Genomic DNA, 10,345 nt, shown 5'->3' with positions numbered 1-10,345 from the left:
AAAACAACCACAAATCGGTCTAAGAACTCCCGGAAAATCCGGTTCATCAAGTCCATAAAGACTGCCGGTGCATTGGTAAGTCCGAATGGCATCACCAAAAACTCATAATGGCCATACCGCGTACGGAATGCCGTCTTAGGAATATCTTCCTCCCTGACCCTCAATTGATGGTAACCCGATCTCAAGTCTATCTTAGAGAAACAACGGGAACCCTTCAACTGGTCAAACAAATCATCTATACGGGGCATAGGGTACTTATTCTTAACCGTAGCCCGATTCAACTTCCGGTAGTCTATACACAATCTCAAGGCACCATCTTTCTTTTTAACAAAGAGTGCCGGTGCTCCCCACGGTGAAACACTAGGGCGAACAAAGCCCTTATCGAGCAATTCCTGGAGCTGAACTTTCAACTCAACCAACTCTGCTGGAGCAAAACGGTAAGGTGCCATAGAAATCGGCGCCGTACCAGGCACTAAATCAATAGAGAACTCTATCTCTCGGTGAGGTGGCAAACTAACAAGATCTTCGGGAAAGACATCCGAATACTCACAAACCACCCTCGGTAATACATGCTGGGTCTCACCATGCTCACCACTCTCAAAGCTAGCAAGTAGACTACTAAGCTCACTTCGCCCTCGCGAATCATACCCCGGTGGCAAAACACTACCAACCCGGTCTCCCAAGAAATGGAACCACTCCCCGCTCAAGGTATACAATGTAACCCTCTGGCGGTAGCAATCAATAACAGCCCGGTATGACGATAGCCAGTCCATACCCAAAATAACATCAAAACCCTTCATGGGCATGACAACAAACGGAAAAGGAAGCCTATAGTCGGCGACCTCTATATCACATCCTCTAACACCCTGTTTCAGAATCAACTCACCACCCACAGGCGATACCACACAAATAGGAGATGCTAACTGTGCTAACTCCAATTCCAAAACAGATGCAAATGCAGCAGATACAAAAGAATGAGATGCACCCGTGTCTATCAACACATTAGCAACTGAGTTGCAAAACAGAAAAGTACCTCTCACTACTGATGGAGCCGGTACTAAGTCCTGCGCGGTAACAGCATACACGCGCCCCGTAGGCCCCTGGTCTACCTGCTCACCTCTCGGAGCAAAAGACTGCTGCACAGACTGGGATGACGAAGCTCCCGGATTGGCCCTCGAGGCCTGCACAGACTGAGCTGGCTGAAAACCCTGCGTCTGCCTAGAACCAGACGCTCCCGAAGTGGCACTCAACTGTGGGCAAAACCTCTTCATGTGCCCAGGTTGTCCACACTGATAACAAGTCAAGAGCTGCCCCCTGCCCAAACTCTGACTCTGCGGTCTAGCTGAAGAAGAAGCAGCTTTCTGACCCCCACCCTTCTGCGGGCACACAGATACCTTGTGGCCCAACTGGCCACACTTGTAACAGGCGAAATCCCCCTGACCACCTCTCCCGGAGCCTGCACTCGGCACTGGAAAGGTCGATCTAGCAACACCACCCTGCGACTGCTGAGGGTTAGAACCCCTCTGCCTCCTGCCATCACTCTGACTATCCTGGCTCCTCTTGGAGCCTCTCTGGCCCTCATCCTCCTCCTGCATCATAAGCTCCATATGAGCTGCAGCGTCCACTAGGTGTCTATACTCTCGAATATAAGACCCACCAATTCTCAACTTGAGGCCCCGCCTCAACTTCCGCTCAAACTCATAGCAACGGCGTTCCTCAGACGCCACCAGTTCAGGTGCAAACCTAGACAGACTGGTAAAAGTAGCCTCAAACTCGGCCACTGACAAGCCCTGCTGATTAAGCCGGCCAAACTGATCCCTCAGCTTCTCCCTAGCTGCTGCTGATAAAAACCTCTCCTGAAAAGCATTCACAAACGCCTCCCAAGTACCACCAACACGAGCTTTCTCGTACTTCCACCATTGACCCGCATCTCCCTTCAGTTGAAAGGATGCCAAGGTCACTTTCAGTGCTCCGTCTTCGATGCCAAGCATCTCAAACGTCTTCATTGTCTGTTCGAGCCATTCATCTGCCTTAAGCGGCTCTTTAGGATCCCCGATAAATTCGTCCGGATTACACCGGAAGAACTCCCTCTTCAAGAAGGAAGGTCCTGTCTCAGCTGCCTGATTCCCAGCTCTAAGAATACCTAAAGCTCCTGCTATCTCTCTGGCCAAGGCACCCATAGCCTGCTGACCCACTGGCTCGGCCACATTGGCCTGCCCAACTCCCTCCTGCACTGCCGGAATCTCACCCTGTAACGGTACTTCCTGCCTCGCAGGTCTACCAAGCCTAGCACCTCTTCCTCGTCCTGACATCCTAATAAAGGCAGCACAGAACGTTAGCACATTCATAAATGTGCCGAAACTAAACACTCACGTCCTAGTGCATGGACAACTGTAATTACTCCACATAAGCACATAAACACATAAGCACTTACGAACTTCATTTCCGGATAATGATAGTCCCGAGGCGTTACTAGAGTTCCGGTTAGAAACAGCGTTGATCAAGTGCTTTTCCAACAAGACTCCCAGAAACTCAAGGATCCAATCAACATCCTAGAAATTAAATCCCATACCCACATAGTCACATAAGCATGTTATCAAATAAACACATAGCATATGGTACTACACCTACGTCTCTATCAAGCGAGACAAACCCATTGTGATCCTAATCACTTCCCACGTACCCAAAGTATTCGAACCCGGTACGCTCTGATACCAAGTTGTAACGCCCTCAAAATAATAACATTAAACCCATCAGATAAGACAAGCATTTACATATAAACTAACCACATTCCTTTATTTCATTGAGTTTCATTACATAAGTATTACATGTTAACATCAAAACAAAATGCCCTACGGGCTTACAGCTTCCCAAGTTAACACTTGGTTTCAACGAAAGAGTACTAACTCGTTTACACATTAAGCCCTTGGCTTGAAGTTACATGTAATACATCAAAAGTAAAACAACTACACTATGTCCGCCTCTAGCCTTCCAAGCTATGTCCTTGGAGGTGGCATGCTTCCTGTACCTGAAAATGATATTCCCATATAGGGTGAGCCACAGCCCAGTAGAAATACACTAAACCAACCATGGACAATGACTAAAACATTAGCAATTGATAGTTGGTCAACACTGATACAATCACATAAATTACATATTTATGTCAACGACTTACAAGTCCCAATTACTTTTCATTTTCCCTTTTTCAACAGATAAGCATGCTAACTCTATCATCATTTCCACAGATATGTATAAAAAAAAACTATATCTCACATTCAGATAAGCATAAAAGCTATATCCACATTCTCAACAGATATGTATATCAACAATATCCACAGATAAGCATACAAGCTGTATCCACACTCTACAACAGATATGTATATCAACAATATCCACAGATAAGCATACAAGCTGTATCCACACTTCACAAAGATAAGCATATGAGCTCTATCTTCACTTCTCTAGACAAGCATATGAGCTCTGTCTACGGAGTTCATCCCCTATCTCCTCCCAATACCTATCCGGTTTAGAGGTACATCCCCTATCTTCCCCTAAACCGCGGAGTACATCCCCTATCTCCTCCTCTACACATAACGTATATAAACACATTGGTTCTATATACAATCACACAATACACACAATTAATGTATTCTATCAACCGTCAAGTTCCATGACACATTCCATTGATTAGTTTTCGTTTACCTAATCATCATGCATTGTCTACAACAATCTCGACTATCCTCCACCGATAGCCCAAAGCAGTTATTTCTAAAACAGAGAATAAATGCACAAATGGATATTCAATCAACATTTCATGTCCTCATTTCTCACCAATTAATTATCCCAATTAATTAAACAATGTAATTAGGCCATTTTCCATAATTACCCTTTCAACCCTTAGGTCCCATTTTCATCAATGATTCAACAATCATTCCATTTTTTCTATGCCAAACATACATCTAGGTTTATTATGAATAAAACCCCAACCTTTGTAAAAATTACACAAAAGCCCCAAACCTTTACAAGATTACCAAACCAAGCCCAACATCTCAAAATACCAAAATTTAAAGACAAAACCCATAGAGAGGAGTAGGTTATCCCTACCTCAAATTCGGAGCCCCAAAGGAGATGAAGACCAAAACCAAAATGCTCCAAACCTCAAAATTTTCAGATCAAAAGGAAGCTCTCGACGATCAACACAACTTTTGTGAAGACAAAAGGTGAGTAAACGATCCTTACTAGATCAAAACTAAGAGAGAAGGGCCGATTTAGAGTGAGAAGCTCTGAAAATGGCTTTTTGGAAAAGTAAGAGAGAGAAGAGAAAGTGAAAAAGTGATTTGGAAAGTCACAATTTCGGGATTTAAACCCAGTCTTCCGCTCGAGCGTAAAACACCCCGCTCGAGCGGCCACTCACAGACTTCCGCTCGAGCGGCCAACCTCCCGCTCGAGCGTAGAATGCACTCGCCCAGCACTTTTGCAGAACCAGGCCTCCGCTCGAGCTCCCAATCCCTACGCTCGAGCTCACAACACTGCACAACAAGATACTGGATGGATGTAATCTACGCTCGAGCGCCAACACCTCCGCTCGAGCGTACAGGCCAAAAATCTGGGCAACTAGTTTTGGTTTCTAAACTCAACCAACCTGTAACAAACCCGCTCAACACATCCTATAACTCAAATACAAAGTAAGAAAGGATGTAAACAAGATAATAAACAACTACCAACATCCACGGACACATGTCCGGATCACTATACAACAAGGGTAAACCCGGGATCGCTATACTGGAGCAACAGACCACATCGCGAGGGATAGAGTAGGGTTCGTTAAGTATCGCCGAGTACCTGCTGGGAGCAAAAAAGTTTACATGGGGAACGAGTCCAGTGTGGAGGTGCTTGGCATTGGCACATTCAAGCTGGAAATGCGACGAGGGCGCACCTTGTATCTTCATGATGTTCTTTATGCTCCGAATATTCGGCAAAACTTAGTTTCAGTTGTTAGCATGATGAGCCTTGGATTTAGTTTTTGTTTTGAGAATAATGGTGTTAGCATTTATTTGGGAACAATTTTTTATGGTTTTGGTTTTCTTTCAAATAGTTTTTTAGTTTTGGATGTGGATGATTCTAGTCTTAATAAAAATGCCAATGGCTCTGTTTCTAATATTGCATTTTTTTGTGATAATGATTCTATGAGTTGGCATGCCAGATTAGGCCACATAAGGCAAGACAGGATGACTAGATTGGCTAGAAAAGGTCTTTTAGGCCCACTCGCTAGAGTCACTTTGCCCACTTGTGAGCACTGTCTTGCTGGTAAGGCAACAAGGAAACCATTTGGGAAAGCCATAAGGGCATCAGTCCCATTGCAACTTATTCATTCTAATATATGTGGACCAATGAATGTGAGGGCAAGACATGGAGCCCCTTATTTCATCACATTTATAGATGATTGCACGCGTTTTGGTCATGTTTATTTGATTTCTCACAAGTCAGAAGCATTGAATTGCTTTAGACGGTATGTTCATGAGGATGAGAATCAATTAGACATGAGCATTAAGGCTCTAAGGACTGACCGAGGACGTGAGTATCTATCTGAGCAATTTAAAGTGCTCAGTGAGGAAAAAGGAGTCATCAGGCAATTGGCAATTCCTAAGACTCCGCAGCAAAATGGTGTAGCGGAGAGAAGGAATCGCACATTGCTTGACATGGTTAGATCAATGATGGCGCAAGCTAATCTTCCCATTTCTTATTGGGGAGATGCTTTATTGACTGCTGCCTACGTCCTTAACCGTGTGCCCTCCAAATCAGTTCCTTCCACCCCATATGAGATGTGGACTGGCAAAAAGCCTGATTTGGGCAATTTGCGGCCTTGGGGTTCGACAGCTGATATACACAACGCTTCTCATAAGTTTGGGAAGTTGGGCCCTAGAGGAAAGAAGTGTATCTTCATTCGCTATAGTGTGCATTCTAAGGGCTATGTGTTTGTTGGGGAGCATCCGGATGGAAGTGTGACTGAAATTGAGTCACGAGATGTGGATTTCCTAGAGGAGGATTTCCCTAGCAGAAGTGAGGTAACTAGAGAAGTAGAACTCTATGAGATGAAGGATCTACTTGAAGGCGCACCTAGTAGCCTAGTAGAGAATGAGGAGATAATTCCTTAAGCTCCTAGGGACAGTGGGAGCGATCTACCTGCCCATGGATTAGATCCAATGGATGAGGATTCTCAGGATTCTCAACTACGTAGAAGCAAACGTGGAGCTATATCCCGTCGTCATTTTGAGATTGAAGGGGAAGCATTCATGATTGCTCCGAGTGATGAGATGGAGCCTAAGAATCTCAAAGAGACTCTCTCATGCCTGGGACTTGGTTGATTTGCCGCCAGGGTGCAAGACTATTGGGAACAAATGGGTTCTCAAAATCAAGCGCAAGACAGATGGTTCCATAGAAAGGTATTAGGCTCGCCTAGTGGCGAAAGGTTACACCCAACGAAAAGGTGTAGACTATGAGGAAACTTTTTCACCAGTTGTAAGGTTTGCCTCTATTCGCCTAATCCTGGCCATAGTAGCTCAGTTGGACTTAGAGCTATATCAGATGGACGTTAAGACTGCATTTCTCAATGAAGAATTGGATGAAAAGATCTATATGGATCAACCAGAAGGCTTTGTGGCAGTAGGTCAGGAGCGCAAAGTTTGCAAGCTTCAACGATCTATTTATGGCTTAAAGCAATCATCCAGACAGTGGAATCTGAGATTTCATCGAGCCATTGTTTCTAATGGGTTTACGATGATTGATGAAGATCACTGTGTATACGTTAAGCGGTCCAAGGACATTTTTGTGATATTGTCATTATATGTAGATGACATATTAATGGCTGGAAATGACAAGGAGATGATTGTCGCCACTAAAAGGTAGTTGTTCTCTACATTTGAGATGAAGGACATGGGTGAGGCAAGCTATGTGCTCGGTGTTAAGATCCTTAGGGATCGCACTAGGAGACTTCTTGGTTTGTCTCAAGAGACTTACATTAAGACTATCCTAGAGTGATTCCAGATGCAGAGCTGCAAACCCATTGTCACTCCTGTTGCAAAAGGCGAGAGCCTAAGCCTTGATATGGGTCCTAAGACTCAAGAAGAGAGTGAAAAGATGGCCCGTGTTCCCTATGCAAATGTTGTTGGAAGCTTGATGTATGCTATGATGTGTACGCGTCCTGACATTTGTTATGCGGTCGGATTGGTGAGTCGTTACCAATCCAACCCAAGACCAGCTCATTGGAAAGCAGTTAAGAGGATATTACGATATCTTAGAAGGACTGCAGATTACACACTTTGCTACCAGAGTTTAGATCTACATCTAGTTGGCTATTGTGATGCTGACTGGGGAGGAGACTTAGATGAGCGTAAGTCTACTTCAGGATATTCTTTCATGCTTAGCGATGGTGCTATTTCTTGGAGCAGTAAGAAGCAATCCTGTATCGCCTTATCGACAATGGAGGCTGAGTTTGTGGCTTGTTCATCTGCCGTTCAGGAAGCCGTGTGGTTAAGGAGATTCCTTCAGCATTTGGATGTTGTCACACACACTTCAGACCCTGTGACTATCCATTGTGACAGCATGGCTACACTCGCTTACGCTAAGGATCCTAAATACCACGGCAGAACCAAACACATTGATGTGAGGTTCAACTTTATCAGAGACATTTTGGCGCAGAAAGAAGTGATCCTGGAGCACATCCCTACGAGTCGTATGGTTGCGGACCCTCTGACTAAGCCCATTGCTAGAGATGTTTATCTTACTCATGTTAGGGCTTTAGGACTACGTAGGTGGTGATATTTTTTTTATGTGTATCCAGTTGAACTCATATTTTTTGGGGATATTTATGCCATTAGTATTCATATTTGTTTCTATTACACATTCATGTTTACTACCTTTTGCAATGGCTTATGAATTAGCATACACAAAATAATTAAATTGATGTTAGTAGGCAAGATTGGCTCACTCACACGAGCAATCGCCCTTAGCGCTAGGTAGCGAGTAAGGACGAGACTAGTGGCTTATTGTATTTGGAGCAATTAGAAAAGCCAAAATTATCTACTAGCTATGTCGCCTTGGTTGGAGCCAAGATGAGGTCTTGTTAGAGACCGACCATGGATATGAGAGTACCCACTTTTCCATGATGTGCCTGTTATGGATAGCCAGATGCGAGATCTCATTTGATGCCTGAGAGGCGAGCAAATAGAGAATTCGAGTTAGACGTTACAAAGCGACTTGTGCGCTTAAAAGCGACTAGACTAAGATCTGTATAGTGTGTGAGTTTAACATCACTCTTTGGAAGAGTAACTCCACTATAACATGCATTCATACTACATGTGCTTATCGACCCGTTAGCGAGGTAAAAGAATGGATCCCTGCTTCTTCACCGTGTGAGTCCTAAAAGTCATTTTTCCCTAAATGACTTCACTTTGTGCCTTTTGTGACCTTTGATTATGTCATAAGATGAAGAGTTGATGTTCAGCTACTTTGGTATGTTGCCTGCGGTCATGTATGATTCGGCTTTAAGGGACATTACTGGGAAAGCGGTCAATTGCAAATTGAATGATATAAGGGTGAAGGGAAGATCATCTAGTTCTACATCTCTGCTCTATATTCACAGTCGACAACTCACATCACTCTTTATAGGATGCTGATTGGGTGTGAATATAATGCGGGACCTAGGAGAGTCAAACATGCTCTTTGAGGGATTAGAGATGTTTTTGGACTGATGTAGCTAGATGGGTCTGGGTACATGAGACACTATTTCTGTTTTTTTTAGGTTGATGTCTCTATGCTGACTCATATTGAGTTTCTAGTATAGAACTCCCACATGCAGGTGTTCTCAGCGGTCGCACGGTGCATTGGCTAGTATGAGACTGTTCATTTTTTGGGGAGATTGAGATAGAGATGTGGCAGTGTCATGCCAACTCATGTGCGAGTGGGAGATGTTAGAAATGGGCGCCCATGTGGCATGACCATTTCAATGCTGTGAATTTAATAACTGTAACTCCTGCATTAATGGGGTTTGTAACTCCTGCCTTTATTGCAGAGATTAATGGTGCATTAATGACCAGCCATAAAGGCTGGAGGCTTTTCCTCTCTCCCCTATACATGTATAAATTGAGACCCTCCTGTCAAGTCTAAAACACACAGAAATTTCCCATATTTTGACTCTCTCCCAAAAACAACGGTCAAAGTCGTTTGCACTGTGATTTGTGTGGATGATATTCACTGTGGTAATATCACCCCACTGCTGGGTTGACTGCAGGAAAGGTATGACCATAATTTTTATTCCGCTGCGTTGTACTGCTGATTTACATTTACAATTTGTTAGTTGATTAAAGAATAATATTAAACAATTGTTAAGCATTTGCATAATATATAACTTTAAATAATATTATACACACACGCACACATATATATATATATATGATATTAATTTGTAATAAATTTTACATATAAATTTGTGACACACTAACATTTACTTTGATATTTCATTAGAGGTAAAAAAAAAAAAATATATATATATATATATATATATATAACTATCACATAGTGAGATGATTTAGAAGGCAGATTATAAACAAACTAACTTTTGTGGTTAACGGATTGAATGGTATTTTGCACCGTCCTTCTATGTAATATTCAAATATTAAGGTTTAAATTATTATTATTTTTTTATTATACTTTGTACCCTTAAACTATCGTCAAATTGTCTACTTAATCCCTGAACAATCAATTGTGTCTATTAGGTCCCTAAAGTATATAAATCAAAATCTATTTAGTCCCTAAACTATCGATTGAATCTATTAAGTTCCTAAAGTATTTAATTGAAACTTATTTAGTCCGTAAAAGGATTATAAAAATAAACTATAAGCCCATAAATATTATAAATTAGTAAAACATCCTATTTAGTTAAAATTTTATTTCAAAAAAAATCTTAAATTTTTATTCTGTCTTTGAAAAGTGGGTGCCAATTCATATATTGAATTTTCTTTATAAGAATAAGAATAATTATTTACAGTATTTTTTTACTTATCTTCCACAATAGATTCGGGCCTGCCTTAATATTTAGTATTATATGTCAGATTTTGTTTATAATTTCTAATTGATTGTTTTTAAGTTTTTCGCTAAATTCTTTTTATTACATAATTAATTTATTATTTTGTTCTATTACTATTTGTACAAAAGTGTTATTATTTAAACTATTCAATTCTACTTCTTCAGTATATCTAATATTTATATAATCTGTTGGTAAGACTGAAAAATCAGACTCTAATTTAATATTAATTTAAACACTAAATAAAATAAAATATCTTTTAAA

The sequence above is a fragment of the Camellia sinensis genome, chromosome 13 (genome assembly GCF_055761805.1).
Source record: "Camellia sinensis isolate YWXY chromosome 13, ASM5576180v1, whole genome shotgun sequence".
In the NCBI taxonomy this organism is placed as follows: domain Eukaryota; kingdom Viridiplantae; phylum Streptophyta; class Magnoliopsida; order Ericales; family Theaceae; genus Camellia; species Camellia sinensis.
The sequence above is the reverse complement of the archived record's forward strand: the minus strand, read 5'-3'. Positions refer to the sequence as shown.